The sequence below is a fragment of the Salvelinus fontinalis genome, chromosome 21, assembly GCF_029448725.1.
Source record: "Salvelinus fontinalis isolate EN_2023a chromosome 21, ASM2944872v1, whole genome shotgun sequence".
Lineage (NCBI taxonomy): Eukaryota > Metazoa > Chordata > Actinopteri > Salmoniformes > Salmonidae > Salvelinus > Salvelinus fontinalis.
In genome coordinates this window covers 578,179-592,489 of record NC_074685.1, presented here as the reverse complement: position 1 = coordinate 592,489, position 14,311 = coordinate 578,179, and positions in this window count along the sequence as shown.

Here is a 14,311-nt window from a genome sequence, read left to right as displayed (position 1 = left end):
TTAGAGGGTAGGCATGCTGTATTAATTATAGGATAGGCCTGCTGTATTAATTAGAGGATAGGCCTGCTGTATTAATTAGAGGATAGGCATGCTGTATTAATTAGAGGATAGGCCTGCTGTATTAATTATAGGATAGGCCTGCTGTATTAATTAGAGGATAGGCCTGCTGTATTAATTATAGGATAGGCCTGCTGTATTTATTAGAGGATAGGCCTGCTGTATTAATTATAGGATAGGCCTGCTGTATTAATTAGAGGATAGGCATGCTGTATTAATTAGAGGATAGGCCTGCTGTATTAATTAGAGGATAGGTGTCACGATCGTGTGGTGGATTGACGGACCAAAACGCAGCTTTAGGAAAATAAGCCATCTCCTTTTTATTGAAGAAGAAGGCAAACGAAACAAACACACTTACGAACTAAACAAAACAAGAAAAACGATCGTGAAGCTAAACAACGATGTGCACACACAGGCTACAAACGTATCACATAGACAACTACTCACAACCAATGAGAGCCTATGGCTACCCTAAATAAGGCTCCCAATCAGAGACAACCGAAATCAGCTGTCTCTAACTGGGAACTCATTCAGGTAACCATAGACTCTCCCAGACAACTAAACATACATAGACAACACTAGACACATGTACTCAACACAAACCCATATACTACACCCAACAACCCCTTTACCATAAAAACACCCAAAACCAACAAAACACAAACATTCCCCATGTCACACCCTGACCTAACTAAAATAATAAAGAAAACAAAGAATACTAAGGCCAGGGCGTGACAATAGGCATGCTGTATTAATTAGAGGATAGGCCTGCTGTATTAATTATAGGATAGGCCTGCTGTATTAATTATAGGATAGGCCCGCTGTATTAATTATAGGATAGGCCTGCTGTATTAATTATAGGATAGGCCTGCTGTATTAATTATAGGATAGGCCTGCTGTATTAATTATAGGATAGGCCTGCTGTATTAATTAGAGGATAGGCCTGCTGTATTAATTAGAGGATAGGCATGCTGTATTAATTAGAGGATAGGCCTGCTGTATTAATTATAGGATAGGCCTGCTGTATTAATTATAGGATAGGCCTGCTGTATTAATTATAGGATAGGCCTGCTGTATTAATTAGAGGATAGGCCTGCTGTATTAATTATAGGATAGGCATGCTGTATTAATTATAGGATAGGCCTGCTGTATTAATTATAGGATAGGCCTGCTGTATTAATTATAGGATAGGCCTGCTGTATTAATTATAGGATAGGCCTGCTGTATTAATTAGAGGGTAGGCATGCTGTATTAATTATAGGATAGGCCTGCTGTATTAATTAGAGGATAGGCCTGCTGTATTAATTAGAGGATAGGCCTGCTGTATTAATTAGAGGATAGGCCTGCTGTATTAATTAGAGGATAGGCCTGCTGTATTAATTATAGGATAGGCCTGCTGTATTAATTATAGGATAGGCCTGCTGTATTAATTATAGGATAGGCCTGCTGTATTAATTATAGGATAGGCCTGCTGTATTAATTAGAGGATAGGCCTGCTGTATTAATTAGAGGATAGGCCTGCTGTATTAATTAGAGGATAGGCCTGCTGTATTAATTAGAGGATAGGCCTGCTGTATTAATTATAGGATAGGCCTGCTGTATTAATTATAGGATAGGCCTGCTGTATTAATTATAGGATAGGCCTGCTGTATTAATTATAGGATAGGCCTGCTGTATTAATTATAGGATAGGCCTGCTGTATTAATTATAGGATAGGCCTGCTGTATTAATTATAGGATAGGCCTGCTGTATTAATTATAGGATAGGCCTGCTGTATTAATTAGAGGATAGGCCCGCTGTATTAATTAGAGGGTAGGCATGCTGTATTAATTATAGGATAGGCCTGCTGTATTAATTAGAGGATAGGCCCGCTGTATTAATTAGAGGATAGGCCTGCTGTATTAATTAGAGGATAGGCATGCTGTATTAATTATAGGATAGGCCTGCTGTATTAATTAGAGGATAGGCCCGCTGTATTAATTATAGGATAGGCCTGCTGTATTAATTATAGGATAGGCCTGCTGTATTAATTAGAGGATAGGCCTGCTGTATTAATTAGAGGATAGGCCTGCTGTATTAATTAGAGGATAGGCCTGCTGTATTAATTAGAGGATAGGCCTGCTGTATTAATTATAGGATATGCCTGCTGTATTAATTAGAGGATAGGCATGCTGTATTAATTAGAGGATAGGCCTGCTGTATTAATTATAGGATAGGCATGCTGTATTAATTATAGGATAGGCCCGCTGTATTAATTATAGGATAGGCCCGCTGTATTAATTATAGGATAGGCCCGCTGTATTAATTAGAGGATAGGCCTGCTGTATTAATTATAGGATAGGCCTGCTGTATTAATTAGAGGATGGGCCTGCTGTATTAATTAGAGGATGGGCCCGCTGTATTAATTAGAGGCTCACACAATAATGTCTGCCGCCCAAATAAACACATTATTCTCTATGTAGTGCACTACTTTTAACTAGGGCCCATAGGGAATAGGGTTTCCAATTGGGACGCATTCTGTGCCAGCTAGTGTTCTGGGTGCTAGCTGTTAGAGAATACAACGCTCATCACCGTGGCAACGGTATACATGAAATGAAAGAACGTGTTGACACAGTCTGTTGTGTTGCAATATAGTCGCATTAAGGGGTTGGCTGCAGTCCTAATCAGGCACTGGAATAATGTTAGGCTCATTGATCAGTCACAGTGATGTTTTGAATCGTTTTTGTATCTTTTGAATTGAACGACTCGGATGGACAGAGGACGAAGAGGTAATCGTTTTAAGCTCTTTATAGACTGCTTCCATTTTGTGCCATTTATGTTCTGAGATGAGTTTTGTGATCTGTTCGTTTTGTGTAAATTGTTCTAGAAAAACCTAAATCTCTCTCTTTTTTTAAGAAGCAGGACATTCTCTTGCGTTTGATAAAACATTGAGGCTTTTCTATGATAACAAAGGCAGGACATTCTTCTGCTTCTCTATCAGCAATGAAACATTGATGAAGTCACTGGAAGACTTTCTATTTGTCAGGGGCCTACAGGGAAGGGTTAGGGGCCTACAGGGAAGGGTTAGGATCCTACAGAGAAGGGTTAGGATCGTACAGGGAAGGGTTAGGATCGTACATGGAAGGGTTAGGGGCCTACAGAGAAGGGCTAGGGGCCTACAGAGAAGGGTTAGGATCGTACAGGGAAGGGTTAGGATCGTACAGGGAAGGGTTAGGATCGTACAGGGAAGGGTTAGGATCTTACAGAGAAGGGCTAGGGGCCTACAGAGAAGGGCTAGGGGCCTACAGAGAAGGGCTAGGATCGTACAGAGAAGGGTTAGGATCGTACAGGGAAGGGTTAGGATCGTACAGAGAAGGGCTAGGGGCCTACAGAGAAGGGCTAGGGGCCTACAGAGAAGGGCTAGGGGCCTACAGAGAAGGGTTAGGATCTTACAGAGAAGGGCTAGGGGCCTACAGGGAAGGGCTAGGGGCCAACAGAGAAGGGTTAGGATCGTACAGAGAAGGGTTAGGATCGTACAGGGAAGGGTTAGGATCGTACAGAGAAGGGCTAGGGGCCTACAGAGAAGGGCTAGGGGCCTACAGAGAAGGGCTAGGGGCCTACAGAGAAGGGCTAGGGGCCTACAGGGAAGGGCTAGGGGCCTACAGAGAAGGGCTAGGGTCCCACAGGGAAGGGGCATACAGGGAAGGGTTAGGCTCCTACAGAGAAGGGTTAGGATCCTACAGAGAAGGGTTAGGATCCTAAAGAGAGGGGTTAGGATCCTACAGGGAAGGGTTAGGGGCCTACAGAGAAGGGTTAGGATCCTACAGGGAAGGATTAGGGTCCTACAGAGAAGGGTTAGGATCCTACAGAGAAGGGTTAGGGTCCTACAGAGAAGGGTTAGGATCCTACAGAGAAGGGTTAGGGTCCTACAGAGAAGGGTTAGGGTCCTACAGAGAGGGATTAGGGGCCTACAGGGAAGGGTTAGGGGCCTACAGAGAAGGGTTAGGATCCTACAGGGAAGGGTTAGGGGCCTACAGAGAAGTGTTAGGATCCTAAAGGGAGGGGTTAGGGGTCTACATGGAAGGGTTAGGGGCCTACAGAGAAGGGTTAGGATCCTACAGGGAAGGGTTAGGGGCCTACATGAAAGGGTTAGGGGCCTACAGGGAGGGGTTAGGGGCCTACATGGATGGGTTAGGGGCCTACATGGAGGGGTTAGGGGCGTACATGGAAGGGCAAGGGGCCTACATGGAAGGGTTAGGGGCTTACATGGAAGGGTTAGGGGCCTACATGGAAGGGTTAGGATCCTACAGGGAAGGGTGCTACAGGGAAGGGGGCTACAGGGAAGGGTTAGGGGCGTACATGGAAGGGTTAGGGGCCTACATGGAAGGGTTAGGGGCCTACAGAGAAGGGCTAGGGGCCTACAGAGAAGGGTTAGGATCGTACAGGGAAGGGTTAGGATCGTACAGGGAAGGGTTAGGATCCTACAGAGAAGGGCTAGGGGCCTACAGAGAAGGGCTAGGGGCCTACAGAGAAGGGCTAGGGGCCTACAGAGAAGGGCTAGGGGCCTACAGAGAAGGGCTAGGGGCCTACAGAGAAGGGCTAGGGGCGTACAGGGAAGGGCTAGGGGCCTACAGAGAAGGGCTAGGGGCCCACAGGGAAGGGGCATACTACAGGGAAGGGTTAGGATCCTACAGAGAAGGGTTAGGATCCTACAGAGAGGGGTTAGGATCCTACAGGGAAGGTTTAGGATCCTACAGAGAAGGGTTAGGATCCTACAGAGAAGGGTTAGGGGCCTACAAGGAAAGGTTAGGGGCCTACAGGGAAGGGTTAGGGTCCTACAGGGGTTAGGATCCTACAGGGAAGGGTTAGGGGCCTACATGGAAGGGTTAGGGGCCTACAGTGAAGGGTTAGGATCCTACAGGGGTTAGGATCCTACAGGGAAGGGTTAGGATCCTACAGGGAAGGATTAGGATCCTACAGGGAAGGGTTAGGATCCTACAGGGAAGGGTTAGGATCCTACAGGGAAGGGTTAGGATCCTACAGGGAAGGGTTAGGGTCCTACAGAGAAGGGTTAGGGGCCTACAGGGAAGGGTTAGGGTCCTACAGAGAAGGGTTAGGGGCCTACAGGGAAGGGTTAGGGTCCTACAGAGAAGGGTTAGGATCCTACAGAGAGGGGTTAGGATCCTACAGGGAAGGGTTAGGGGCCTACAGAGAAGGGTTAGGGGCCTACAGGGAAGGATTAGGATCCTACAGAGAGGGGTTAGGGTCCTACAGAGAAGGGTTAGGGGCCCACAGGGAAGGGGTCCTACAGAGATGGGTTAGGATCCTACAGAGAGGGGCTAGGGGCCTACAGAGAAGGGTTAGGATCGTACAGGGAAGGGTTAGGATCGTACATGGAAGGGTTAGGGGCCTACAGAGAAGGGCTAGGGGCCTACAGAGAAGGGTTAGGATCGTACTGGGAAGGGTTAGGATCGTACAGGGAAGGGTTAGGATCGTACAGGGAAGGGTTAGGATCTTACAGAGAAGGGCTAGGGGCCTACAGAGAAGGGCTAGGGGCCTACAGAGAAGGGCTAGGGGCCTACAGGGAAGGGCTAGGGGCCTACAGAGAAGGGTTAGGATCGTACAGAGAAGGGTTAGGATCGTACAGGGAAGGGTTAGGATCGTACAGAGAAGGGCTAGGGGCCTACAGAGAAGGGCTAGGGGCCTACAGAGAAGGGCTAGGGGCCTACAGAGAAGGGCTAGGGGCCTACAGAGAAGGGCTAGGGGCCTACAGGGAAGGGCTAGGGTCCCACAGGGAAGGGGCATACAGGGAAGGGTTAGGCTCCTACAGAGAAGGGTTAGGATCCTACAGAGAAGGGTTAGGATCCTACAGAGAGGGGTTAGGATCCTACAGGGAAGGGTTAGGGGCCTACAGAGAAGGGTTAGGATCCTACAGGGAAGGATTAGGGTCCTACAGAGAAGGGTTAGGATCCTACAGAGAAGGGTTAGGGTCCTACAGAGAAGGGTTAGGATCCTACAGAGAAGGGTTAGGGTCCTACAGAGAAGGGTTAGGGTCCTACAGAGAGGGATTAGGGGCCTACAGGGAAGGGTTAGGGGCCTACAGAGAAGGGTTAGGATCCTACAGGGAAGGGTTAGGGGCCTACAGAGAAGTGTTAGGATCCTAAAGGGAGGGGTTAGGGGTCTACATGGAAGGGTTAGGGGCCTACAGAGAAGGGTTAGGATCCTACAGGGAAGGGTTAGGGGCCTACATGAAAGGGTTAGGGGCCTACAGGGAGGGGTTAGGGGCCTACATGGATGGGTTAGGGGCCTACATGGAGGGGTTAGGGGCGTACATGGAAGGGCAAGGGGCCTACATGGAAGGGTTAGGGGCTTACATGGAAGGGTTAGGGGCCTACATGGAAGGGTTAGGGGCTTACATGGAAGGGTTAGGGGCCTACATGGAAGGGTTAGGATCCTACAGGGAAGGGTGCTACAGGGAAGGGGGCTACAGGGAAGGGTTAGGGGCCTACAGGGAAGGGTTAGGGGCGTACATGGAAGGGTTAGGGGCCTACATGGAAGGGTTAGGGGCCTACAGAGAAGGGCTAGGGGCCTACAGAGAAGGGCTAGGATCGTACAGGGAAGGGTTAGGATCGTACAGGGAAGGGTTAGGATCCTACAGAGAAGGGCTAGGGGCCTACAGAGAAGGGCTAGGGGCCTACAGAGAAGGGCTAGGGGCCTACAGAGAAGGGCTAGGGGCCTACAGAGAAGGGCTAGGGGCCTACAGAGAAGGGCTAGGGGCATACAGGGAAGGGCTAGGGGCCTACAGAGAAGGGCTAGGGGCCCACAGGGAAGGGGCATACTACAGGGAAGGGTTAGGATCCTACAGAGAAGGGTTAGGATCCTACAGAGAGGGGTTAGGATCCTACAGGGAAGGTTTAGGATCCTACAGAGAAGGGTTAGGATCCTACAGAGAAGGGTTAGGGGCCTACAAGGAAGGGTTAGGGGCCTACAGGGAAGGGTTAGGGTACTACAGGGAAGGGTTAGGATCCTACAGGGGTTAGGATCCTACAGGGAAGGGTTAGGGGCCTACATGGAAGGGTTAGGGGCCTACAGTGAAGTGTTAGGATCCTACAGGGAGGGGTTAGGATCCTACAGGGAAGGGTTAGGATCCTACAGGGAAGGATTAGGATCCTACAGGGAAGGGTTAGGATCCTACAGGGAAGGGTTAGGATCCTACAGGGAAGGGTTAGGATCCTACAGGGAAGGGTTAGGGTCCTACAGAGAAGGGTTAGGGGCCTACAGGGAAGGGTTAGGGTCCTACAGAGAAGGGTTAGGGGCCTACAGGGAAGGGTTAGGGTCCTACAGAGAAGGGTTAGGATCCTACAGAGAGGGGTTAGGATCCTACAGGGAAGGGTTAGGGGCCTACAGAGAAGGGTTAGGGGCCTACAGGGAAGGATTAGGATCCTACAGAGAGGGGTTAGGGTCCTACAGAGAAGGGTTAGGGGCCCACAGGGAAGGGGTCCTACAGAGATGGGTTAGGATCCTACAGAGAGGGGCTAGGGGCCTACAGAGAAGGGTTAGGATCGTACAGGGAAGGGTTAGGATCGTACATGGAAGGGTTAGGGGCCTACAGAGAAGGGCTAGGGGCCTACAGAGAAGGGTTAGGATCGTACTGGGAAGGGTTAGGATCGTACAGGGAAGGGTTAGGATCGTACAGGGAAGGGTTAGGATCTTACAGAGAAGGGCTAGGGGCCTACAGAGAAGGGCTAGGGGCCTACAGAGAAGGGCTAGGGGCCTACAGGGAAGGGCTAGGGGCCTACAGAGAAGGGTTAGGATCGTACAGAGAAGGGTTAGGATCGTACAGGGAAGGGTTAGGATCGTACAGGGAAGGGTTAGGATCCTACAGAGAAGGGCTAGGGGCCTACAGAGAAGGGCTAGGGGCCTACAGAGAAGGGCTAGGGGCCTACAGAGAAGGGCTAGGGGCCTACAGGGAAGGGCTAGGGGCCTACAGAGAAGGGCTAGGGGCCCACAGGGAAGGGGCATACAGAGAAGGGTTAGGCTCCTACAGAGAAGGGTTAGGATCCTACAGAGAAGGGTTAGGATCCTACAGAGAGGGGTTAGGATCCTACAGGGAAGGGTTAGGGGCCTACAGAGAAGGGTTAGGGGCCTACAGGGAAGGATTAGGATCCTACAGAGAGGGGTTAGGGTCCTACAGAGAAGGGTTAGGGGCCCACAGGGAAGGGGTCCTACAGAGATGGGTTAGGATCCTACAGAGAGGGGCTAGGGGCCTACAGAGAAGGGTTAGGATCGTACAGGGAAGGGTTAGGATCGTACATGGAAGGGTTAGGGGCCTACAGAGAAGGGCTAGGGGCCTACAGAGAAGGGTTAGGATCGTACTGGGAAGGGTTAGGATCGTACAGGGAAGGGTTAGGATCGTACAGGGAAGGGTTAGGATCTTACAGAGAAGGGCTAGGGGCCTACAGAGAAGGGCTAGGGGCCTACAGAGAAGGGCTAGGGGCCTACAGGGAAGGGCTAGGGGCCTACAGAGAAGGGTTAGGATCGTACAGAGAAGGGTTAGGATCGTACAGGGAAGGGTTAGGATCGTACAGGGAAGGGTTAGGATCCTACAGAGAAGGGCTAGGGGCCTACAGAGAAGGGCTAGGGGCCTACAGAGAAGGGCTAGGGGCCTACAGAGAAGGGCTAGGGGCCTACAGGGAAGGGCTAGGGGCCTACAGAGAAGGGCTAGGGGCCCACAGGGAAGGGGCATACAGAGAAGGGTTAGGCTCCTACAGAGAAGGGTTAGGATCCTACAGAGAAGGGTTAGGATCCTACAGAGAGGGGTTAGGATCCTACAGGGAAGGGTTAGGGGCCTACAGAGAAGGGTTAGGATCCTACAGGGAAGGATTAGGGTTCTACAGAGAAGGGTTAGGATCCTACAGAGAAGGGTTAGGGTCCTACAGAGAAGGGTTAGGGTCCTACAGAGAGGGATTAGGGGCCTACAGGGAAGGGTTAGGGGCCTACAGAGAAGGGTTAGGATCCTACAGGGAAGGGTTAGGGGCCTACAGAGAAGTGTTAGGATCCTAAAGGGAGGGGTTTGGGGTCTACATGGAAGGCGTTAGGGGCCTACAGAGAAGGGTTAGGATCCTACAGGGAAGGGTTAGGGGCCTACATGAAAGGGTTAGGGGCCTACAGGGAGGGGTTAGGGGCCTACATGGATGGGTTAGGGGCCTACATGGAGGGGTTAGGGGCGTACATGGAAGGGCAAGGGGCCTACATGGAAGGGTTAGGGGCTTACATGGAAGGGTTAGGGGCCTACAGGGAAGGGTTAGGGGCGTACATGGAAGGGTTAGGGGCCTACATGGAAGGGTTAGGGGCCTACATGGAAGGGTTAGGGGCCTACATGGAAGGGTTAGGGGCCTACATGGAAGGGTTAGGATCCTACAGGGAAGGGGGCTACAGGGAAGGGGCCTACAGGGAAGGTTTAGGGGCCTACATGGAGGGGTTAGGGGCCTACATGGAAGGGTTAGGGGCCTACAGGGAAGGGTTAGGGGCCTACATGGAGGGGTTAGGGGCCTACATGGAGGGGTTAGGGGTCTACATGGAAGGGTTAGGGGTCTACATGGAGGGGTTAGGGGCCTACAGGGAAGGGCTAGGGGCCTACAGGGAAGGGTTAGGGGCCTACAGGGAAGGGTTAGGATCCTACAGGGAAGGGTTAGGATCCTACAGAGAAGGGTTAGGGGCCTACAGAGAGGGGTTAGAATCCTACACGGAAGGGTTAGGGGCCTACAGAGAGGGGTTAGGGGCCTACAGGGAAGGGCTAGGGGCCTACAGAAAAGGGTTAGGATCCTACAGGGAAGGGTTAGGATCGTACAGGGAAGGGTTAGGATCCTGCAGAGAAGGGCTAGGGGCCTACAGAGAAGGGCTAGGGGCCTACAGAGAAGGGCTAGGGGCCTACAGAGAAGGGCTAGGGGCCTACAGAGAAGGGCTAGGGGCGTACAGGGAAGGGCTAGGGGCCTACAGAGAAGGGCTAGGAGCCCACAGGGAAGGGGCATACTACAGGGAAGGGTTAGGATCCTACAGAGAAGGGTTAGGATCCTACAGAGAGGGGTTAGGATCCTACAGGGAAGGTTTAGGATCCTACAGAGAAGGGTTAGGATCCTACAGAGAAGGGTTAGGGGCCTACAAGGAAGGGTTAGGGGCCTACAGGGAAGGGTTAGGATCCTACAGAGAAGGGTTAGGGTCCTACAGGGAAGGGTTAGGATCCTACAGGGGTTAGGATCCTACAGGGAAGGGTTAGGGGCCTACATGGAAGGGTTAGGGGCCTACAGTGAAGGGTTAGGATCCTACAGGGAGGGGTTAGGATCCTACAGGGAAGGGTTAGGATCCTACAGGGAAGGATTAGGATCCTACAGGGAAGGGTTAGGATCCTACAGGGAAGGGTTAGGATCCTACAGGGAAGGGTTAGGATCCTACAGGGAAGGGTTAGGGTCCTACAGAGAAGGGTTAGGGGCCTACAGGGAAGGGTTAGGGTCCTACAGAGAAGGGTTAGGGGCCTACAGGGAAGGGTTAGGGTCCTACAGAGAAGGGTTAGGATCCTACAGAGAGGGGTTAGGATCCTACAGGGAAGGGTTAGGGGCCTACAGAGAAGGGTTAGGGGCCTACAGGGAAGGATTAGGATCCCACAGAGAGGGGTTAGGGTCCTACAGAGAAGGGTTAGGGGCCCACAGGGAAGGGGTCCTACAGAGATGGGTTAGGATCCTACAGAGAGGGGCTAGGGGCCTACAGAGAAGGGTTAGGATCGTACAGGGAAGGGTTAGGATCGTACATGGAAGGGTTAGGGGCCTACAGAGAAGGGCTAGGGGCCTACAGAGAAGGGTTAGGATCATACTGGGAAGGGTTAGGATCGTACAGGGAAGGGTTAGGATCGTACAGGGAAGGGTTAGGTTCTTACAGAGAAGGGCTAGGGGCCTACAGAGAAGGGCTAGGGGCCTACAGAGAAGGGCTAGGGGCCTACAGGGAAGGGCTAGGGGCCTACAGAGAAGGGTTAGGATCGTACAGAGAAGGGTTAGGATCGTACAGGGAAGGGTTAGGATCGTACAGGGAAGGGTTAGGATCCTACAGAGAAGGGCTAGGGGCCTACAGAGAAGGGCTAGGGGCCTACAGAGAAGGGCTAGGGGCCTACAGAGAAGGGCTAGGGGCCTACAGGGAAGGGCTAGGGGCCTACAGAGAAGGGCTAGGGGCCCACAGGGAAGGGGCATACAGAGAAGGGTTAGGCTCCTACAGAGAAGGGTTAGGATCCTACAGAGAAGGGTTAGGATCCTACAGAGAGGGGTTAGGATCCTACAGGGAAGGGTTAGGGGCCTACAGAGAAGGGTTAGGATCCTACAGGGAAGGATTAGGGTTCTACAGAGAAGGGTTAGGATCCTACAGAGAAGGGTTAGGGTCCTACAGAGAAGGGTTAGGATCCTACAGAGAAGGGTTAGGGTCCTACAGAGAAGGGTTAGGGTCCTACAGAGAGGGATTAGGGGCCTACAGGGAAGGGTTAGGGGCCTACAGAGAAGGGTTAGGATCCTACAGGGAAGGGTTAGGGGCCTACAGAGAAGTGTTAGGATCCTAAAGGGAGGGGTTAGGGGTCTACATGGAAGGGTTAGGGGCCTACAGAGAAGGGTTAGGATCCTACAGGGAAGGGTTAGGGGCCTACATGGAAGGGTTAGGGGCCTACATGGAAGGGTTAGGGGCCTACATGGAAGGGTTAGGGGCCTACATGGAAGGGTTAGGATCCTACAGGGAAGGGGGCTACAGGGAAGGGGCCTACAGGGAAGGTTTAGGGGCCTACATGGAGGGGTTAGGGGCCTACATGGAAGGGTTAGGGGCCTACAGGGAAGGGTTAGGGGCCTACATGGAGGGGTTAGGGGCCTACATGGAGGGGTTAGGGGTCTACATGGAAGGGTTAGGGGTCTACATGGAGGGGTTAGGGGCCTACAGGGAAGGGCTAGGGGCCTACAGGGAAGGGTTAGGGGCCTACAGGGAAGGGTTAGGATCCTACAGGGAAGGGTTAGGATCCTACAGAGAAGGGTTAGGGGCCTACAGAGAGGGGTTAGAATCCTACAGGGAAGGGTTAGGGGCCTACAGAGAGGGGTTAGGGGCCTACAGGGAAGGGCTAGGGGCCTACAGAAAAGGGTTAGGATCCTACAGGGAAGGGTTAGGATCGTACAGGGAAGGGTTAGGATCCTGCAGAGAAGGGCTAGGGGCCTACAGAGAAGGGCTAGGGGCCTACAGAGAAGGGCTAGGGGCCTACAGAGAAGGGCTAGGGGCCTACAGAGAAGGGCTAGGGGCGTACAGGGAAGGGCTAGGGGCCTACAGAGAAGGGCTAGGAGCCCACAGGGAAGGGGCATACTACAGGGAAGGGTTAGGATCCTACAGAGAAGGGTTAGGATCCTACAGAGAGGGGTTAGGATCCTACAGGGAAGGTTTAGGATCCTACAGAGAAGGGTTAGGATCCTACAGAGAAGGGTTAGGGGCCTACAAGGAAGGGTTAGGGGCCTACAGGGAAGGGTTAGGATCCTACAGAGAAGGGTTAGGGTCCTACAGGGAAGGGTTAGGATCCTACAGGGGTTAGGATCCTACAGGGAAGGGTTAGGGGCCTACATGGAAGGGTTAGGGGCCTACAGTGAAGGGTTAGGATCCTACAGGGAGGGGTTAGGATCCTACAGGGAAGGGTTAGGATCCTACAGGGAAGGATTAGGATCCTACAGGGAAGGGTTAGGATCCTACAGGGAAGGGTTAGGATCCTACAGGGAAGGGTTAGGATCCTACAGGGAAGGGTTAGGGTCCTACAGAGAAGGGTTAGGGGCCTACAGGGAAGGGTTAGGGTCCTACAGAGAAGGGTTAGGGGCCTACAGGGAAGGGTTAGGGTCCTACAGAGAAGGGTTAGGATCCTACAGAGAGGGGTTAGGATCCTACAGGGAAGGGTTAGGGGCCTACAGAGAAGGGTTAGGGGCCTACAGGGAAGGATTAGGATCCCACAGAGAGGGGTTAGGGTCCTACAGAGAAGGGTTAGGGGCCCACAGGGAAGGGGTCCTACAGAGATGGGTTAGGATCCTACAGAGAGGGGCTAGGGGCCTACAGAGAAGGGTTAGGATCGTACAGGGAAGGGTTAGGATCGTACATGGAAGGGTTAGGGGCCTACAGAGAAGGGCTAGGGGCCTACAGAGAAGGGTTAGGATCATACTGGGAAGGGTTAGGATCGTACAGGGAAGGGTTAGGATCGTACAGGGAAGGGTTAGGTTCTTACAGAGAAGGGCTAGGGGCCTACAGAGAAGGGCTAGGGGCCTACAGAGAAGGGCTAGGGGCCTACAGGGAAGGGCTAGGGGCCTACAGAGAAGGGTTAGGATCGTACAGAGAAGGGTTAGGATCGTACAGGGAAGGGTTAGGATCGTACAGGGAAGGGTTAGGATCCTACAGAGAAGGGCTAGGGGCCTACAGAGAAGGGCTAGGGGCCTACAGAGAAGGGCTAGGGGCCTACAGAGAAGGGCTAGGGGCCTACAGGGAAGGGCTAGGGGCCTACAGAGAAGGGCTAGGGGCCCACAGGGAAGGGGCATACAGAGAAGGGTTAGGCTCCTACAGAGAAGGGTTAGGATCCTACAGAGAAGGGTTAGGATCCTACAGAGAGGGGTTAGGATCCTACAGGGAAGGGTTAGGGGCCTACAGAGAAGGGTTAGGATCCTACAGGGAAGGATTAGGGTTCTACAGAGAAGGGTTAGGATCCTACAGAGAAGGGTTAGGGTCCTACAGAGAAGGGTTAGGATCCTACAGAGAAGGGTTAGGGTCCTACAGAGAAGGGTTAGGGTCCTACAGAGAGGGATTAGGGGCCTACAGGGAAGGGTTAGGGGCCTACAGAGAAGGGTTAGGATCCTACAGGGAAGGGTTAGGGGCCTACAGAGAAGTGTTAGGATCCTAAAGGGAGGGGTTAGGGGTCTACATGGAAGGGTTAGGGGCCTACAGAGAAGGGTTAGGATCCTACAGGGAAGGGTTAGGGGCCTACATGAAAGGGTTAGGGGCCTACAGGGAGGGGTTAGGGGCCTACATGGATGGGTTAGGGGCCTACATGGAGGGGTTAGGGGCGTACATGGAAGGGCAAGGGGCCTACATGGAAGGGTTAGGGGCTTACATGGAAGGGTTAGGGGCCTACAGGGAAGGGTTAGGGGCGTACATGGAAGGGTTAGGGGCCTACATGGAAGGGTTAGGGGCCTACATGGAAGGGTTAGGGGCCTACATGGAAGGGTTAGGGGCCTAC